The sequence below is a fragment of the Durio zibethinus genome, chromosome 4 (genome assembly GCF_047325235.1).
Source record: "Durio zibethinus cultivar Kanyao isolate XHJ-2024 chromosome 4, ASM4732523v1, whole genome shotgun sequence".
In the NCBI taxonomy this organism is placed as follows: Eukaryota; Viridiplantae; Streptophyta; class Magnoliopsida; order Malvales; family Malvaceae; genus Durio; species Durio zibethinus.
The window spans coordinates 21834846-21847966 of record NC_143165.1 but is presented as its reverse complement, the minus strand read 5'-3'; positions in this window follow the sequence as shown (position 1 = coordinate 21847966).

Here is a 13121-nt window from a genome sequence, read left to right as displayed (position 1 = left end):
GGTAGATCCCTTGTGCTAGGAAAAGTGTCCCTATTTCAAACATTGTAATGGTTACTGATAGCATAGCTCTAAAATCTCTAAGGCTTTTTAGGGGGGTGAGCCGGCAGCGTAGTGTTGGGCTGTCTCACCGGTTGCTATGCGAGCCTAGGCCACCCACCAAGGGCTGCCCCCTAGCCCTGGTGATGGTGGGAGGTCTCGATGTATGATTTTCGACTATAATAAAACTCACCCTAATTGAATGTCTCAATTGTCGCCTCGATGTGTTTTTCTTTTTCTCGATGCAAATATGCCTTCTTGTGTGTGTGCTTGAGATCGATCTTGATATATTGTGTCTTATTGTGAATGCTTGGGACTAACCATGGCTTATGGTTATTTGTTCAGATGTCAATCTATTAAAGGCTGACTTGGTTGGGAGTGCCCATTCAAGTGCTGCATGATCTATTACTTGCTGAGAGAAAGCTTAGTCCATGACACCAGGGATCGGCCCGATCCCCCTCTGCGTGCTGCCAGTCTACCTGCCATAATCCTCGATCCGGCTGGGGCTTAGACATGGAATGAACTCCCTATGCCTAAGCCAACCAACAAAATGGTCGTACGGGTGCTCAGCTAGTCGGAGAGACAGAATACATAAGTCGGGGATCGGCTCGATCCCCCCTGCGTACTGTCGATCTTGCTATCGCAACCCTCAGTCAGGTCCAATCTTAGATTGGGAATGAACTCCATATGCTTAGATTGGGGATGAACTCCGTATGCCTAAGTCAACCCATGGAACGAGCTTGCGGGTGCTCAACCGACTGGAGAGGCTGATCAGAGAGGCATAATGCGCAAGTCGGGGATCAACCCAATACCCCTCTGCGTGTTGTCGATCTCGCTGTCGGTCCTGCTACCACAACCCCCGGTCCGACTGGGGCTTAGACATCGAACGAACTGTGTATGCCTAAGTCAACCCATGAAACAAGCGTACGAGTGCTCAGCCGGTAGGAAAGGCAGAATGCGTAAGCCGAGGATCGACCTGGTCCCCTCTACGTGCTGCTCCGAGCAAAAAAAATGTGGCACCAGCACATGCCCGAGCCCAACATGTGCACCGTGGCTCAAAATCTTAGACTGGGAATGAACTTCGTATGCTTAGACATCGAATGAACTCCGTATGCCTAAGCCAACCCATGAAACGAGCGTGCGGGCGCTCAGTCGATCGGACAGGATGAATGCGCAAGCTGGGTATTGGCCCAGTCCCCCCCTTCGTGCTGTCGATCCTACTGCTGCAACCCTCGGTTCAGTCTGATCTTAGACTGGGAATGAACTATGCATGCATAAGTCAACCCACGAAACGAGCGTGTGGGTGCTGAGCTGATCGAAGAGGCATAATGTGCAATCCGAGGATCGACCCGATCCCCCTCTGCATGCTGCTGGTCCCGCTGCCACAACCTTCGATCCGGCTGGGGCTTAGACATGGAATGATCTCCCTATGCCTAAGCCAACCCACGAAATGGGCGTGCAGGCGCTCAGTCGATCGGAGAGGCAGAATACGCAAGTTGGGAATCAGCCCGATCCCTCCTGCGTGCTGCCAATGTTACTGCCGTAACCCTCGGTTCAACCTAATCTTAGATTGGGAATGAACTCCGTATGCTTAGACTGGGGTGAACTCCGTATGCCCAAGTCAACCCACGAAATGAGCGTGCAGGCACTGAACCGATCGGAGAGGCCAATCGGAAAGGCATAATGCGCAAGCCGAGATCAATCTGAGCCCCCTCTGCATGTTGCCGATCCCGCTACCGATCCTACTGCCCCAACCCTTGGTTCGACTGGGGCTTACACATGGAACGAACTCCGTATGCCTAAGCCAACCCACGAAACGAGCGTACGGGTGCTCAACCGATCGAAGAGGTAGAATGCGCAAGCCAAGGATCGACTCGGTCCCCCCTGCGTGCTGTCGATCCTGCTGCTGGACCTGCTGTTGCAACCCTCGATCTAGTCTGATCTTAGATTGGGAATGAACTCCGTATGCTTAGACATGGAATGAACTCCGTATGCCTAAGCCAACCCATGAAACGAGCGTGTGGGTGCTCCACCGGCCAGAGAGGTAGAATGCGCAAGTCGAGGATCGACTCGGTACCCCCTACGTGCGGTCGATCCTACTGCCGCAACCTTCAGTCCGATCCAATCTTAAATTGGGAATGAACTCCGTATGCCGAAGTCAACCCACGAAATGAGCGTACGGACGCTGAGCCGGTCGGATAGGCATAATGCGCAAGCCAGGGATCGACCTGGTCCCCCTCTACGTGTTACCGGTCCCACTGCCACAACCCTCGATCTGGTTGGGGCTTAGACACGAAATAAACTCCCTATGCCTAAGCTAACCCACGAAATGGGCGTGTGGGCGCTCAACCGTCGGAGAGGTCGAATGTGCAAGTCGGGGATCGGTCCGGTCCCCCCTGTGTGCTGCCGATCCTGTTACCGCAACCTTCGGTCCGGTCTGATCTTAGACTGGGAATGAACACCGTATGCTTAGACTGGGGATGAACTCCGTATGCCTAAGTCCACCCATGAAACGAGCGTACGGGCGTTCAGCCGACCGGAGAGGTAGGATGCGTAAGCTGGGGATGGAACGGGTGGTAAGTGGGTTCAAGAACGTCTTCATATTTATGCCATGCCAATGCCATTTTTATGGCTTGAAAATTCATACAATTGTTCCCTAAGCCTTCATGTGAAGTTTCGTGGCAAGACGACCCGTTTTTTATTTTTCACAATTTTTGAAACTTTTTGCGGTTCGGGATTTTTTAAAAATTTTTTGGAAAGAGTTTTGTCCCCAAATTTGGTAGAGATGATTCTTGTATTTTTGTTGGCATGCACAAAAATATTCAGCTAAAAACTCGAAGTGGAAAAGATTTTGTGACCCTTGTAGACACCCAATTTGGTCCAAGCTCGGATCAATTGGGCTTGGTCTAAATGGGTAAGTTCAATTTTATTTTTGTTATTTTTTATTTTTTTTATTATTTTATTCTATATTTTATGTATATATTTTCCTTTATATCCTATGTATTTATTATTTATTTATTATTACTATTTATTAATATATATATATATTATTTTATATTTTATTTATTTTTGTATTTTTATTTATCTAATTATATATCTGTTATTACTATTATTTTTTATTTATCCTATAATATTTTTTTATTTATCTTTTCTAATTATCTATTATTTTTTTTATTTGATTTTTATTTTGGAAGGTTGAGATTGAAGGCTGAAGAATCCTAATGGGAATGTGGATTCAATCAGAAGAATCCAAATTGGATTCAAAGATTGAATCTCCGTCCAAAGAGGAATTGGGATTGATCAGAAACTCCTGATCAATCCCTATAAAAGGGACCTCTTGGAACAAAAACACATAGAGAGAAAAAACGTGAGCAAATCTATTGATTTGAGAGATAGAAGAGTATAGAAGGCTAAGAAGTATTCTGGGAGTTAGTAGGAATTTTTTTGAAGATTTTGGGTGATTTTTTTCTGGGAATTTTTGGAAAATTCTAGATTTCGGTTGAATTTTTTGACGAAAGTTAAATTTTTTGACAGAAATTTTGGCCAACTTTGAAGTTTCCGACGAGCTGCCCAGTTTTGGGTGACCTTTCCCAGAAATCGACCACCTTCCGGCCAACTTTCGACCAACTTTCGGCCAAAAATCTAGATTCCGGTAAAATTTTCCAGAATCTGACGTACATTCAACCGGAGTTCTTCAGTAGTTTAGAGAGAAATGAGAGAGAAGGGGAAGAAGAGAGAGAGAGGGAAGGAGCTTTTTGTCGAAAAACAGAGGGAAGAGCCTTATATACCTTCCCAAAACGACGTCGTTTTTGCCTTAAGTGACCCAGAGGATCCGCGTGTTTTGCCGAGATCCGACCCAACCCGAGCATCGACTTGCTTCCTGACCTGCGCGTGTCTGCCCCCTCCGAGTCGAGCTGAGCCGGGCCAAGCTCCAAAGCCGCTTCTTCGAGCCATTTTTTCTTCCTTGAGCCGAGCCAACCCGTATTCCGAGCCGCTCCAGGTTTTTTTTTTTGAATTTTTTTTATTTTATTTATTATTTGTTTTTTTATTTATTAGATTAGGTTTATTTAGTATCCTTTTTACCTTTATTTTATTTTTTATCTTGGTTTTACTTTTCTTTATTTTATTTTATTTTTTTATTTTCACTTTTATTTTGTTTTATTATTTTATTTTCTTTAAATAAAAATCAAAAAAGAATATTTTTGGGGAAAGTTGAAAGTATCAATTTTCCTTAAAAATAAATTTTCAAAAAAAAGTTTTTGAGGAAAAGTTGAAAGTATCAATTTTCCTTGAAAATAAAAGTTTTCAAAAAATATTTTTGGGGAAAAGTTGAAAGTATCAATTTTCCTTAAAAATAAATTTTCAAAAAAATCAATTTTTAGGGAAAAGTTAACAGTATCAATTTTTCCTGCACAAAAACAATCATTCTTTCCTACCTTTTTATTTTGATTTTGATTTTGATTTTTTCTTTAAATAATCCGATGATGGAGCCTCTGCAAGTGAAACAGTAGTCTTTCTTGCATACTCTTGAGGTGAGGGGATTTTCTCAATTTTCTGCTAAAAGTATTAGAGTCAATTGAGAATAATTTCCAATAATTAATTACTTGGTAAAATTTTAAGGCTCATTGGATAACATAAATTTCAGTTGGTACCATCTTTTGATGGGCGTTGTGAGGGTGCTATAACCTTCCTCACATGTAACCGAACTCCCGAACCCTGTTCTAGATAGTAGACCTGAACCTGTTCTTTTAGGGACCCTTAAACTTAGGTGTTCCCTAAAAGGACAGATTCCATAGGTGGCCAATCGCACCTAGATAAAGAAAGATTGGTGGCGACTCCTAAAAGTCAATGTCTAGTGATAGATCCCCAGATCTAGACGTTCTGATACAGCTTGGTGACTCCACCGGGGACTTTGAGAGTCAGGCCAGCAAATAATTTGTGTTATCCAAAAGCCTAATAAAATTGAACCATTTTGTATATATGTATTATTATTCATTCAAGTTTATTTACTTTATTAATTATGTCATTCATGTGCATGTGCATAACATGAGCTCTATACCCGAGTTCCATCCCTCTAGGAGGCAGTAAAGTACCTATTGCTTTCGTGAGGTCTAATGCCTCCGCAGTGGCTAGCGAAATACTCCCACTCAAATTGAACATTTTTCGCTTGTAGCCTGTAATGGGTGAGGATTAGGGTGCCTTACTAGTCTGTGATGGACAAGGATGTAAGGAACAATTTGAGGACCTTTAGAATTTGACCCTAAAACCGCATATAGTGAACCTTAAGAGTGCCTAACCTATAGATAAAGCCATCACTCTTCCCTTTTAGAATTGACCAAAAGCATAGGATTCATTCCTTTTACTTTGTGTGATGTTTAAATTTACTTAGTTATTTGTTTTTTTTTTTTGGGTATACTAACCTTTTTCTTATTCTTTTGCATTGGTTCATACGCATATCATAAAGTTGCATAAAGAACATTTGCTTGAAAAATGGTCTTCAACAAATTTTTTTCACGGACGCCAATGAACGCTTAGTTTGTTCTTCATCAATATTAGCACCCTGTGGGACACCTAATGAAGTAAGGGCCCAGTCAGAAAAGATTCAACTGAAGATGGGAGATTGCTTGCCAATTGGGTATGACTCTACTCTATCTCAAGAAACATCTATCCTCCTCAAACAGAATAAGTTAGAAGATTTGGTTGATATCTGGAAGAAGATGAGTTTGTCAAGACAAGAGCAGTTTTGTCAGAAACATGGGCATATAGCACACCTTCTAGCAGTGGTTGTTGATGATCAACTAATCAGAACTACAGCACAATTCTGGGATCCTGCATACAAGTGCTTCATCTTTAATGAAGCTGATATGACTCCCACCATCGAAGAATACTCGATTTTGTTGGGTCTACACCTCAAGACTCTTGACAAGATATATGTCAAAAAACATAAGTCAGGATTTCGTAAAAGTCTGGCTCAATTCATGGGGATAGACAAGGAAGTTGTGGATTCTCATACAAAGAAGAAACAAGAACAGGTCTGCCTACCTTGGAAGTTCTTTCATGAGTTTCTGATACAGCATGCCAATGAAGAACGAGGGTTAGACATATTTGCCTTGGCTATATACGGACTAGTAATCTTTCCAAAGGTTTTGGGGTATGTTGAAATAGCGGTGGTTGATTTCTTCGAGAGTGTGATCAATGGTTGTAATCCTTCAACGGTAATATTAGCAGAGACTATCAGATCTTTGAGTTATTGTCATTGGAATGGAGGGCACTTCATAGGATGCATACAATTATTGTACTTGTGGATGAAAAGCCATTTTGAACAAGGAAATGGTGCTTTCTCGAAGCTTTATATCCGTAATCATTTTTCGATCAAAGAATTCTATGAAAGTGGGTGGTCAAAGCGAAAGTCTAAACAAGAATGGATAACTTTCTTACAAAAATTGAAAAGTGCCAGGGTGAGATGGTTGGCCCCATGGATGAATTGTGAGCCTATGTTGTATCAATGTGGGGATAGTACAGTGGTTCCACTTCTGGGTTTATGAGGAGTAACAAATTATCCACCACTCTTAGTGAGAAGGCAATTGGGGGGAGAACAGTTTATTCCTATGACTTATGGGCTTCATCAGTTAAACTTCTCTTACAATGAGCCTAAAGCATTTCAAAAGATGAACCACAACCCTCGGATCAGCTAGGGGTTAGACATACAATGAACTCCCTATGCCTAAGGCAACCCACGAAACGGGCGTGAGGGCACCCAGTCGGCCAGAGAGGCAGAATGCGCAAGCCAAGGATCGGTCCGATCCCCCCTGCGTGTTGCCGTAACCCTCGGTCCGATCTGATCTTAGACTGTGAATGAACTCCATATGCTTAGACTGGGGATGAACTCCGTATGCCTAAGTCAACCCACGAAACGAGCATGCGGACGCTCTGCCGACCAAAGAGGCAGGATGCGCAAGCCGGGGATCGAATGGATGGTAGGTGGGTTCAAGCACATCTTCATATTTCTGCCATACCAATGCCATTTTTATGGCTTGCAAATTCATACAATGGTCCCTTAAGCCTTCATGTGAAGTTTCGGGGCAAGACGACCCGTTTTCTATTTTTCATGACTTTTGAAACCTTTTACAGTTTGGGATTTTTTAAAATTTTTTTAGAAAGTGTTTTGTGCCCAAATTTGGTGGAGGTGATCCTTTTATTTTTGTTGGCATGCATAAAAAACTTCAGCTAAAAACTCGAAGTGGAGAAGATTTTGTGATCGTTTGAAAAAAGTGTCCCCATTTCAGACACTTTAATGGCTATTGGCAGCAAAACTATAAAATCTCTAATGCTCTTTAAGGGGGTGTGAGTTCTCAAGGTTTGATGAGGGATAAGGGGCCAATATAAGGGCCAAGTACCAGCACCCATAGTACATCATGTGCGCACACCCCCCGGGCCCCCCAATCACCGGAACCCCCAATGCCTCTTGTTAGGCTCTCCGGGGATGCTCCGACGATGGTGCCCTGGGCGAAAAAAAAATGGCACCAGCACATGCCCGAGCCCAACATGTGCACCGTGGCTCAAACTCTTAGATCGGGAATGAACTCTGTATGCTTAGACATGGAATGAATGCCGTATGCCTAAGCCAACCCACGAAACGAGCGTGCGGGCCCTCAGCCGGTCGGAGAGGCAGAATGCGCAAGTCGGGGATCGGCCAGGTCCCCCTCTGTGTGTCGCTGGTCCCGCTACCACAACCCTCATTCGGGCTGGGGCTTAGACATGGAATGAACTCCCTATGCCTAAGCCAACCCACGAAACGGGCGTGCGGGTGCTCAGTCGACTAGAGAGGCAGAATGCGCAAGCTGGGGATCGGCTCGGTCCCCCCTGCGTGCTGTCGATCTTGCTACTGCAACCCTCGATCTGATCCGATCTTAGATTGGGGATGAACTCCATATGCTTAGACTGGGGATGAACTCCGTATGCCTAAGTCAACCCACGAAACGAGCGTGCGGGTGCTCAGCCGGCTGGAGAGGCCGACCAGGGTGGCAGAATGCGTAAGCCAGGGATCAGGCCAATCCCCCCTTTTGTGCTACCGGTCCCACTGCCACAATCCTCGGTCTGGTTGGGGTTTAGACTTGGAATGAGCTCCTTATGCCTAAGCCAACCCACAAAACGGGCATGCGAGCACTCAGCCGACCGGAGAGGTAGAATGCGCAAGTCGGGGATCGGCCCAGTCCCCTCCTGCATGCTGTCGATCCTGCTACCGCAACCCTCAGTCTGGTCTGACCATAGATTGGGAATGAACTCCGTATGCCTAAGTCAACCCATGAAATGAGCGTTCGGGTGCTGAGCCTACCGTAGAGGCATAATGCGCAAGACGGGGATCGACCCGATCCACCTCTACGTGCTGTCGGTCCTGCTACCACAACCCTCTGTCCGGCTGAGGCTTAGACATGGAATGAACTCTCTATGCCTAAGCCAAACCATGAAACGGGCGTACGGGCTCTCAGCCGGCCGAAGAGGCAGAATGTGCAAGCCGAGGATCGGTCCGGTCCCCCCTGCGTGCTGCCGATCCTATTGCCACAACCCTCGGTCAGATCCGATCTTCGACTGGGAATGAACTCTGTATGCTTAGACTGGGGATAAACTCCGTATGCCTAAGTCAACCCATGAAACGAGCGTGCAGATGTTCAGCCGACTAGAGAGGCAGGATACGCAAGCCGGGGATCGAACGGGTGGTAGGTGTGTTCAAGCACATCTTCATATTTCTACCATGCCAATGCCATTTTTATGGCTTTTAAATTCATAAAATGCTCCCCTAAGCCTTCATGTGAAGTTTTGTGGCAAGACAACCTGTTTTCTATTTTTCATGATTTTTGAAACTTTTTGCCATTCGGGATTTTTAAAAAATTTTTTAGAAAGCGTTTTGTCCCCCAATTTGGTAGAGCTGATCCTTGTATTTTTTTTGGCATGCATAAAAAAATTCAGCTAAAAACACGAAGTGGAGAAGATTTTGTGACCGTTTGAAAATAGTGTCCCTATTTCAGACACTTTAATGGCTACTGGCAGCAAACCTATAAAATCTCAAATGCTCTTTAAGGGGGTGTGAGTTCTCGAATGCGCAAGCCAAGGATCGGTCCGGTCCAATCTTAGACTGGGAATGAACTCCATATGCTTAGACTTGGAATGAACTCCGTATGCCTAAGCCAACCCACGAAACGAGCGTACGGGTGCTCAGCCGGTCGGAGAGGCAGAATGCACAAGCCGGGGACTGGCTCGCTCCCCCCTGTGTACTATCGATCCTACTACAGGAACCCTCGATCTGGTCCAATCTTAGACTGGGAATGAACTCCGTATGCCTAAGTCAACCCACGAAACATGTGTTCGGGCGCTGAGCTGACTGGAGAGGCATAATGCACAAGCCAAGAATCGGACCGGTCCTCCTCTGCGTGCTGTAGGTCCCGCTGCCACAACCCTCGGTCCGGTTGGGGCTTAGACATGGAATGAACTCCCTATGCCTAAGCCAACCCACAAAACGGGTGTACGGGCATTCAACCATCCGGAGAGGCAGAATATGCAAGCCAGGGACTGCCTGGTCCCCCCTGCGTGCTGTCGATCTTGCTACCGCAACCCTCGATCCGGTCTGATCTTAGACTGGGAATGAACTTCATATGCTTAGACTAGGGATGAACTTTGTATGCCTAAGTCAACCCACGAAACGAGCGTACGGGTGGTCAGCCAGCCAGATAGACCGGTCGAAGAGGCATAATGCGCAAGCCGGGGATCAGCCCGATCCCCCTCTGTGTGCTGCCGATCCTGCTATCGGTCCTGCTGCCACAACCCTCGGTCCAGCTAGGGATTAGACATGGAATGAACACCGTATGCCTAAGCCAACCCATGAAACGAGTGTGCGGGTGCTCAACCGGTCGGAGAGGCAGAATACACAAGCCGTGGATCGACCTGATCCTCCCCTGCGTGCTATCGATCCTGCTGCTGGTCCTGCTACCGCAACCCTTGATCCGATCAGATCTTAGAATGGAAATGAACTCCGTATGCTTAGACATGGAATGAACTCCGTATGCCTAAGCCAACCCACGAAATGAGCATGCGGGCGCTCAGCCGGTCGAGAGGCGAAATGCGCAAGCTGGGGATCGACTTGGTCCCTCCCTGCGTGCTGTCGAGCCTACAACCGCAACCCTCACTCCACTCCGATCTTAGACTAGAAATGAACTCCGTATGCCTAAGTCAACCCACGAAACAAGCGTGCGGGTGCTAAACCGACCGTAGAGGCATAATGTGCAAGCTGAGGATCGGCCCGATCCCCCTATGCGTGCCGTCAGTTCCGCTACCACAACCCTCGGTCCAGCTGGGGCTTAGACATGGAATGAACTCCCTATGCTTAAGTCAACCCATGAAACGGGTGTGCGGACACTCAGTCGGTCAGAGAGGTAGAATGCGTAAGCTGGGGATTGACCCGATCCCCCTTGCGTGCTGTTGATCCTACTGTCGCAACCCTTGGTCCGATTAGATCTTAGACTGGGAATGAACTCCGTACGCTTAGACTAGAGATGAACTCTGTATGCCTAAGTCAACAAACGAAACGAGCGTGTGGGTGCTCAGTTGACCGGAGAGGCAGAATGCGTAAGCTGGGGATCGGCCCAATCCCCCCTACGTGCTGTCGATCCTGCTGCTGGTCCTACTGTCGCAACCCTCGATCCGGTCCGATCTTAGACTGGGAATGAACTTTGTATGCTTAGACATGGAATAAACTCCATATGCCTAAGCCAACTCATGAAACGAACGTGCGGGCATTCAGTTGGTCGGAGAGGTAGAATGCGCAAGCCGGGGACCGACCCGGTCCCCTCTACGTGCTGTCAATCCTACTACCGCAACCCTCGGTCTGATTCGATCTTAGACTGGGAATGAACTCCGTATGCCTAAGTCAACCCACGAAATGAGCGTTCGGGTGCTGAGCCAGTCGGAGAGGCATAATGCACAAGTCGGGGATCGGCCCGATCCCCCTCTGTATGCTGCCGGTCCTGCTACCACAACCCTCGGTCCGGTTGGGGCTTAAACATGGAATGAACTCCCTATGCCTAAGCCAATCCACGAAACGGCCGTGCGGGTGCTCAGTCGGCCGGAGAGGCAAAATACGCAAGCCGGGGATCGGCCCAGTCCCCCTTGCGTGCTGTCGATCTTGCTGCCATAACCTTCGGTCCGGTCTCATCTTAGACTGAGAATGAACTCCGTATGCTTAGACTGGGGATGAACTCCGTATGCCTAAGTCAACCCACGAAATGAGCGCGCGGACGCTCAGCCGACCAGAGAGGCAGGATGCGCAAGCCGGGGATCGAATGGGTGGTAGGTGGGTTCAAGCACATCTTCATATTTCTGCCATACCAATGCCATTTTTATGGCTTGTAAATTCAAACAATGGTCCCCTACACCTTCATGTGAAGTTTCGTGGCAAGACGACCCGTTTTCTATTTTTCATGATTTTTAAAAATTTTTGTGGTTCGGGATTTTTTAAAATTTTTTTAGAAAACATTCTGTCCCCAATTTTGGTAGAGCTGATCCTCGTATTTTTGTTGGCATGCCCAAAAAAATTCAGCTAAAAACTCGAAGTGGAGAAGATTTTGTGATCGTTTGAAGAAAGTGTCCTCATTTCGGACACTTTAATGGCTACTGGCAGCAAACCTATAAAATCTCAAATGCGCTCTAAGGGGGTGTGAGTTCTCGAGGTTTGATGAGGGATAGGGGGCCAATATAAGGGACAAGTACCATCACCCATCGCACATCATGTGCTCACACCCCCCGGCCCCCCCAATCGTCGGAAACCCCAATGTCGCCGGTTAGGCTCTCCGACGATGCTCTGGCGATGGTGCCCCAGGCAAAAAAAATGTGGCACCAGCACATGCCCGAGCCCAGGATGTGCACCGTGGCTCAAACTCTTAGACCGAGAATGAACTCTGTATGCTTAGACATGGAATGAACTTCGTTTGCCTAAGCCAACCCACGAAACGAGCGCGCAGGTGCTCAGTCGACCGAAGAGGCAGAATGTGCAAGTCGGGGACCAGCCCAATCCCCCCTACAAGCTGTCAATCTTGCTATCGCAACCCTCAGTCTGGCCCGATCATAGGCTGGGAATGAACTTCGTATGCCTAAGTCAACCCATTAAACGAGCGTACGGGCGCTGAGCTGGCTGGAGAGGTAGGCTGAAGAGGTGTAATGCCCAAGCCGAGGATAAACCTGATCCCCCTCTGCGTGCTGCCGATCTCGCTTCAGTCTTGCTACCACAACCCTCAGTCCGGCTGAGGCTTAGACATGGAATGAACTTCGTATGCCTAAGCCAACCCACGAATCGAGCGTGCGGGCGCTCAACCGGTTGGAGAGGCAAAATGTGCAAGCCGGGGATCGACCCGATCCCCCTACGTGCTGTCGATCCTGCTACTGGTCTTGCTGCTGCAACCCTTAGTCTGATCCAGTGTTAGACTGGGAATGAACTCCGTATGCCTAAGTCAACCCACGAATGAGTGTGCGGGCACTGAGCATGTCGGAGAGGCAAAATGTGTAAGCTGGGGATCGACTCGATCCCCCTCTGCGTGCTACCGGTCCCACTGCCACAACCCTCGGTCCGGTTGGGGCTTGGGTATGGAATAAACTCCCTATGCCAAAGCCAACCCATGAAATGGGCTTACGGGTGCTCAGCCGACCAGAGAGGCAGAATGCGTAAGCCGGGGATCGACTCGATCCTCCCTGCGTGTTGTCGATCGTGCTACCGCAACCTTCGGTCTGGTCTGATCTTAGACTGGGAATGAACTCCATATGCTTAGACTGGGATAAACTCCGTATGCCTAAGTCAACCCATGAAACGAGTGTGCGAGTGCTCAGCCGACCAGAGAGACAGGATGCGCAAGCCGGAGATCGATCGGGTGGTAGGTGGGTTCAAGCACATCTTCATATTTCTGCCATGCCAATGTCATTTTTATGGCTTGTAAATTGATACGATGGTCTCCTAAGCCTTCATGTGAAGTTTCGTGGCAAGACGACCCGTTTTCTATTTTTCACGATTTTTTAAACTTTTTAAGGTTTGGGATTTTTTAAAA